Raw genomic sequence first — 8176 nt, 5'->3', positions numbered from 1 at the left:
CTTTAATGTTTCAAGGTGAAAGACACTCTGAACAATGTTTTAAGACAAGAAGCACACTGGAAGAAAATCTTTGCACTGTTAATCCTTTCTATGTTATACGCTCTGGTGCCAGTTACCAATTTATTGCCTCAGCTCCAAAAGCACCATTTTAGGCGGCTCTCTGAAAGTGAATTTGGGCTCTTAGAATATTTTTCCTTTACCAGCGAACACACAAAATATTTGTCACTAGAGGGCGCTAGAAATAGCTTGCAGGAGGTAGTACTTCGCTTCCTGGTTCCGCTTTGCTGGGTGGGCGGGCTCCTGCAGCTTGGCGGGCTTTCTCCAACGTCAGGCTCCTGCAGCACTGGCGGTTTCTCCAGCGCCCAGCTCTTGGAGTACGTGGTGGCCAGCAGCAGGCAGCAGTAAGTAGCTTCACGTGGCACCCTCCCTCTAGTAGTTTTGTAGCAGTGTCGCTAATGAGACGCTTCCCCGTGGACTACTTTTATTTTCATCCTAGAGAGAAGATAACCAGCAAACTGTGCCAGTGTGGTAGGTACCACAGGAAGTTGTCATTCAGTGAACCATGGTCTGGATCTTAGCCCTGGGGGCAGAGTTAGCTTCCTGGTGTGCTGTATCTTAGCCTTAGCATATTGGCTGCTTTTTGTATCCACTATTTCTATTTTCTTTAGTTAATCCTTCTTGCTAGCCAACCCATTATCATGCCAATTCTATTATAGTTAATGATTCTTTATATTAATCTTTTGCTCTTCAAATTACTGTGTTGTTTCTCTTTCAGTTGGATCTAGACTGATACACAGTTGGTACCAGTAGCGGTCCAGGAGATAGACTCTCAAAGGTAGAATTTTGATTTGGTCACACCTTTGGGCTTGGGGACAGTGCTGAGCTCCTTGTCAGTGGGACATGGGATGCCACTCAAACAGTGACCTTACAATTTAATCAAGCTATCATTTTGTGATGAAGCACCAGATTAAACCTGTGGTTTGGGAGCCCAAGTGGCTGCTGCACTTGATTATTATGGCAGTAATGACAATTGAGAAGACTGTAATATGGGATAGAGTCTTTTGAGTTCACTTGAGTGCTCACAAAGGGAAAATGATAAGCTCAAGATTGTTAAACCTCAGCTCAAGTTATAGTCCACGAGTCAAAGAGTTTCCTTGTCACTCCTAAGAGCTTCTTGTAGTTAAGGGCTGGCACTGCTGAAAATCAAATGCAAAATTGGAATGTGTGGGGTACTGAGTTTTGCCAGGTCTTTCATTTGAAAGTCTGAGCACTGATTCGAAAAGAATGGGATCCTAAATCTTGGAATGAAAACAATGGTTAGATCCATATGAAACAGACCGTTTCAATCCCCATTCTTGGGCTTTCTAAAGCCTTTATCAAAAAGCTGTGGGCAAGAGCCAACAAGCCAGGCTGGGAGGTGCATGTGATAAACAGGACCAAGGCTGCAGACTTTTTCACCTGTGGTGCTCTCGAACATAGTCAGAGGTGGAAACCACCACCTTACAGGATCAGGTCCAGAAACCTGTCAATGGACAAGAAAACTCTGAGAGAGAACATATCTTGTGAAAAGAAAAGAAGCCTGTCCTCTGTAGAATGAATAGAGGAAGACCCTCCAGGAAGATGGAGAAATGGGAGAGGGGATGTTGGGGAAGTCCATGTAAGAGGGTACTTATAAATCATAGAAAGGGTCAGTGGTGTCAAATACTGCAGTACATTCTATTAGCAGAAGAATCTGAAGAGTGTCCACTGCATTTGTCCTTGGTGACCTTTGTGAGAATGGTCTGAGTAGAGTGGAGTAGAGAGCAGAATGGGAGATGAGGAGGTAGGGACACAGACTGTAGTAAATTAGCTCAGCTATTACAAATTACTCCCTTTGCATTTCCCATATGTTTCCTCAACTGGCACAGTAATTCTGAAACACATAAGCATTTCCTTCCAGGCAAGAACAAGGTCAGGATGCCTACAATCAACACAAAGAATCAACAACATAATTGTGGTTGTTCCAACCATAAAAAAGGAGCTGTTACTGCTGATGAGGATGATGATAATGATGATGATGAAGATGCTTAAATACTTGACATGAAGATAAACATTTATTATTTACCATTATATGATATTGATAAACTGTTTACTTAGAAACCTTGAAGAATAATTGAGAGCATGCTAGAACTAATCAGAGAAGTTCAGAAAAGGAAACAGATGCAAGATGAAATGGAAATCAATAAAATTAAGCTGTGTTTCATACTAGCCATAACTGATTTAAAAGAATAATGGAAGAATATTCTCACAATACTTATGCATGTAAAGGTAAACTTAAGTAAATGGAAAAACATATTTCTTGAAAGGAAAAACTCAATATCTTACATATATCAGTTTTCCCAAAATTATATATATAAAGTCATTCAATTCAAAAACCATAGACTTTTTTTTGAAAGTGGAAAAATTTTCCTTCAGTTTATCTATTTCACTTGGATAAGTAAATGGGTGGGAAGAGTGGAGAAATTTGTGTAATGGATGTTGGAGACAAGACCTTCTGTGCAAAATAGCAAAGAGTAATATAAAGTTGATATAATTTAAAACAAAAAATTGAAATACCAGAATTTAAATGGACTGATAGATCAAAAGCACATGGTTAATTCAGATTCTGTAAACAGACCTAAGTATATAAGAAAATTTAGTGCATCATAAAAGAGTCATTTTAAATCACTGCAGACACTGAATGTTACTCAATAAATAGTGCTGGAGTATCTGGGGAAATCTAAGGAACAAATATTGTTAGATCCTCACCCAAAAGCCTCTAGAAGAATAGATTTCAATATAAATGTGTATGTACATGATTTTCTTCTAAGCTCTAATAAATTAATCATAAGAAAATCACATAAACAAATATGAAAATAAGTAACAATTAAAAGCTACTGATCATCATACTGGTATAGCACTAGATAGATGGAGAGAGCCTAAATGTCCAAAGAGAGAATTGGTAAAATACATTAGGGTGTATCTATACAACGGAATGTACACAACTATCAAAAATGGTGATTGCATACTCATGTATAGCCCAAAGATGACCACTACATAGTATTAAGGGAAAAGGCCGTCATTCTTCTCATGGGCTTCTCCCCAGGGCTGCTTGCGTTTCCTCATATATGCCTATTGGCCTCTCCTACGGTGAGCAATCCAAGAGCATAAGGAAGACACTGCTATGCCTTTTGTGTGTGCGTATGGAAGTTCACACAGTCTAGCCATGGAAGTCACACAGTCGTATACACAGTATGCATGGAGCACAGGTTTGCCCTAGTCAATTGGAGGCACTATGTAAAGGCATGAAAATTCTAGGGGGTAAGGATCATTAGGGGCTCTTTTGGAAGCTATCAAGAAAAGAAAAAAAAAAGAAAAGAATAAATTTATAAAAATCATAAGATGTAAATTATGTTGTCTCAGCATATCAAACTAATGGGCCTTATGTATCAGCTGACATGATTAAAGTGATAATTATAGAGAAGACACTTCTAAACTAATGTTTGTCAAACAAAGGTTTATATAAATATGTACAAAGGCCATTAACTACTATTTAAAGTGATCAGTGGATAAAGGTTGAGGTAAAATGAAGAAATTCAAATGATTACTTTAGAGGGTAGGATTATGGGTAGACAAGAACTTTCCTTTTTTAATTTCCTTTAATGTTGCAGTACTTTTTTTTGGCAAGATGTGTATTTAAAACAGAACTAATAAGCATTACACTAGACTTAGGTCACTTGATATTTTGTTACTTTATAATTGAAATAATGGATTATTCAGAAAAGTGTAAAAATATTTGAAAGACACAAAATCCTAAAAATCAATGACATGTACTTTACAAAAAAATTTGCAAACATTAAAGAGCACACAATGACGCAGATGAGAAAAACCCAGTATTGAATATGTTTCTATGCAACTTAAGGATTCACCTCTAACAGACAAATAGCTTATTCCAAGTACAAGGTGGTCTCATTCCACAGATTCTAATTGGAAATTCCTTCGTCACTTCAAGCGCCTTAGAAAAGAATTAATAATTGAAGAATTAGATAGTCGAAGTAAAAAGAGCCTATTACTCTGCCTTGACCTTGGGGAGAAAAATGAAGGTGAATATTCTTTCCCTTTCTCTGACTCCTATGTGACAAAGCCACAGGACCAGAGAGGGGTTCTAGTCCCAAATCTCAACTTTGGAAAAAGTAAATATCATATACTAGACCCACTGTTCTAATGACTGACTTAATTTTCTTATGCACTTGCTAATTTTATTTAAACCTAACAGTGTGAGATTATTTTAAAAATAAGTTTTAACAAGTCATCTCTGTATCTCTTCCTCCATGGGTCTTTGGTCAGTCTAAAAGTTGTAGGAGGAAAATAAGAAAGAATGACAAATAATTCAAGAGTAGAAGAGTTGTCAGAGAATCGTTTGAAAATAGTTTCTTCTCATAACAAAAGAGAAAAATAATAGCACCACTTGACACACCTAAGCACTGATGGTTTCAGAGATACATGTATCTAGTGTTGTGCCATACTCATAAATTCCATGCTAACAGCCTGAAAATTGTGTAAATAAAATGAAGAGCTACCTAATATAAAGAGAAGAGAATACTTTTCGGCTGTACTAGGTAAAACACTTGAGTTTTCATTTTGTTTTTATTTAACATGAGCTGGTCATACCACTGTCAATTCCTTCTGTTGTCAGAGAATCGTTTGAAAATAGTTTCTTCTCATAACAAAATTATAGAAACATACCAGAACTTTTATTACTGGTTATATATCCCTTAAAATGTGGCTATTGTAATGGAGGAACTACATTTTTTATTTCACTTAATTGTAATTAACTTAAATTTTAATTAAAATAGTCACATGTGGCTAGTGGCTACCATGTAGAGAAGCACAACTCTCTACTCTGGCCAAGAAGGAAAGGAGGGGCTTGAGTGACTCAGAGTGAACAAATCAGTCCAGCCATGATACCAAATAATTGCAATTGCCCACTCGCAGGTTTGATTGTACCCAAACCTGGTGCAGTGTAGGAAAGGAAGGGTTACACGCAGAAATAAATCAAGTCCTTCATTGCTGATTTCACGTTTTCCTGCTACACAGGTCAACCAAGAGAGTACATACTGGCTATTCACATTTCCACAAGAAAACAACAGACAACTTACAGCTAGATGTAAATATAGTGGAGGACATTTGAAATGACTAGAAACCGATAATCAGCCTTGCTGGCGAAAAGTCAGTGAGCAAATTCGGACAGGGTGTGCTATCTCTGCAGGATTTTATGTTTTTCTCACTGTTTGGCTGAATTACACTACTCTACAGGAAGTAAATCTCCCTTTAAATGCACAACAAAAACGGAATGATTTAGAATTTTGAGTAAAAGTTTGATACCCACCATAGAGAGTATTGTGAACAAACACAATTAGATTTTTTTAAATTTAATTTTTAGATCTCATATACACTTTTTCCAGATAACCCAAAAGGTAACATTTTGGGGAGTAGTGAATTCCATAAGAATTTTATTTATTTGAATTTTTTAAATGTCATTTTATTTAAATAATTTAAAATTTTGTATTAAGATGATTGTAAATTCACTTGAAGTTGTAAGAAATAATGTAAAGCTATCTCATGTAATATTTTTCCAGTTTTCCTCAATGGTAACATTTTGCAAAACTATAGTATACAATGCACTGACATTATTCAGATTGCCAGTTTTATCAGTACTTGTTTGTGTGTGCATGTATGTGCATGTATTCAGTTCTATAAAATTCTGTCACCTGCATAGGTTCACGTATCCATCACTACAGTTAAGGTCTTGAACAGTTCCAACACCACAAGGGTCCTCTCTCTTGTCCACTTAGGACCATACCTAACACTTTCTGCCTCACTCCATACCTAACCATTGATATGTCCTCCATTTCTAAAATGTTATCATTTTAAACATGTTCTATAAAAGAATCATACAGTATGTAACCTTTTGGGATGGGCTTATTTCATTCACCATAATCCTCTGCATATTTTCCCAAGTTGTTCCGTGTATCAGTAGTTCTTGCCTTTCATTGCTGAGTAGTATTCCATGGTATGGATGTATCACAGTTTGTTTAACTACACGTTGAAGAGCATCTGGACTGTTTCCAGGTTTTGGCTATTATAAATAAAGCTGCTATAAATATTCAGTTTTTATGTGAACATAAATTTGCATTTCTCTAGGATGAATGCCCGAATGCCCATGAGTGCAATTGGTGGGTCATATGGTAGTTACATGTTTAGTTTAATAAGAAAATGCCAAACTGTCTTCCAGTGACTGTATTATTTTACAGTCCCATCAGAAATTTGTGAATGATCCAGTTGCTCCACATCCTCACCAGCATTTCATGTTGTCGTTACTTTTTATTTTAGAAGGTGATGATTTAGTGATCTCCCACCAACAGCTCACTACCACATACACACACACTGTCTTCCTAATAACAGTTATATCATAATTTTTTTGGATCAGTATTCTGCTTTTATATTATTATATCTCAATGATAGTGACTTTTAAGCCTAGTAATAGTTGTTATTTTTATTTTCATTTTCCTAAGCAGTTAATATTTTTAATACTTTAATTTGCTTCAGTGTGTTTATCACTAATGTATTTATTCTCTCCAACCCCCAACCAATTGTCTAAATTATTTCTCAGTATATTCAAACTGATCAAACACTCCATCCACTCAATCTTCTTGGAGACATTTCTCCTATGGCCCTCTGACCTGCTCCCATCTTCACTGGTTGCTTGTTGAGGCTGTCGCATTAGCTATTATATCTTCAACATCATCCTGGGGTTTTTCATCACCACCCTCTTGAGTTGGATGCCCTGTTTCCTGAATACTATTTCCATTTTCTTGGCCTCGTTTAAGTGGAACACATTCTCTCAGGTAGTTTCCTGGGGAAAGGGCCTGTGAGTTAAAGTTTTGAGGCCTTGATTATCAGAAAATTCCATTAACTTACCCACACATTTAATCATTAGTTTGACTTCACATAGGTTAAGTAACTTTCTCTTAAATCTTGAAGCCATTGCCACAGTGTTTTCTACCATCCAGTATTCTGTTGGAGAAGACCGAAGCCTTCTTGATTTCTTGTTCTCTGTAGGCATACTTTTTCTTTTGCCTCTTTGGAAATTGTTGGGATTTTTCTCTTTACCCCTTTTCTTTGAAATTTCCACAGTTTTATCTTGTCATAGATGTGTTTGGATCTGTGGTATTAAGAACTAATGGGACCTTTCAATCAGGAAAATCATATCCTTAAATTCCATGTAATTGTCCTGAATACTTCATTTCCTTTTTTATTTTGCTTTTCTCTGTCTAGAACACTTATTATTTGTCTATTGGACACCTGGATATCTTATAATCTTTTTATGTTTTTCCACCTTTTTTTCCCCATCTCTTAGGCTTTTTAAGATATCTTCTAGGTTGGGGATTAGAAAATTATGGCCCATGGGATAGCCACCCATTTTTCTAAATCAAGTTGTGTGGTAACCCAGTCACAACCATTCTGTTACAGATGCAGAGTTAAGCAGCTGTGACAGAGACCATAGACCCTGCAGGCCAAGAACATTTAATACTTGGTCATTTAATAAAATGCTCGTTGACATCTTTTCTAAGAGATTTTTTCAATTTTGTCTTCCCAATTTTCTACTGAATTTCTCCTATCTATGTTCATATTTTCAACTTTCATTAGTTCTATTTATAGCATCTTAACTAATGGCTATAATATTTTCTATTATCTTTCTGAAGATATAAATAATCTTTTCTCTCTTTTTAAGATTTTATCATCCAATATGATGACTCCTTCTTTTAAATTATTGTTGCCTTATTTCTTTGGCTTCTGTAATGTTAGCATTTTTAATAAGATGGTAGGAGAACCTTGACCACCTACTCATATTTTACAATGAGATACTGAAATGCTGAAAGTTCTGTTTACATTTGTGAATTTTGTAAATCATGGGCTTCCCAGAATGGTGATCTAGTAGGAGTATTTTCTTGGAGAAATGCTAAGAGTCTTAAACCAATCTTCTTATCTAGGAGAGTATTACACTAATTGATTAGCTTTCCCTGGGATACCTGAATCAGTTATTTTTACAAGGAAGCAGGCTAATCCTGATTGATTTAGACCAATCACTGTCTGC

At 36.2% G+C, this 8176-nt stretch overlaps 1 long non-coding RNA gene across 1 annotated transcript; it reads left to right on the top strand.

Annotated features, from left to right (window-relative positions):
• Nucleotides 1-328: 328 nt before the first annotated feature.
• LOC140847382 (uncharacterized) lies at nt 329-2216 on the top strand. Its single transcript, XR_012127359.1, has 3 exons — nt 329-401; nt 776-835; nt 1940-2216. It is a non-coding gene; the product is annotated as an uncharacterized lncRNA (long non-coding RNA).
• The last annotated feature ends 5960 nt before the right edge of the window (nt 2217-8176 follow it).

This window comes from Manis javanica, chromosome X (assembly GCF_040802235.1).
Source record: "Manis javanica isolate MJ-LG chromosome X, MJ_LKY, whole genome shotgun sequence".
In the NCBI taxonomy this organism is placed as follows: Eukaryota; Metazoa; Chordata; class Mammalia; order Pholidota; family Manidae; genus Manis; species Manis javanica.
Note: the sequence above shows the minus strand (reverse complement) of the source record. Positions and strands in the feature narration are given on the sequence as shown.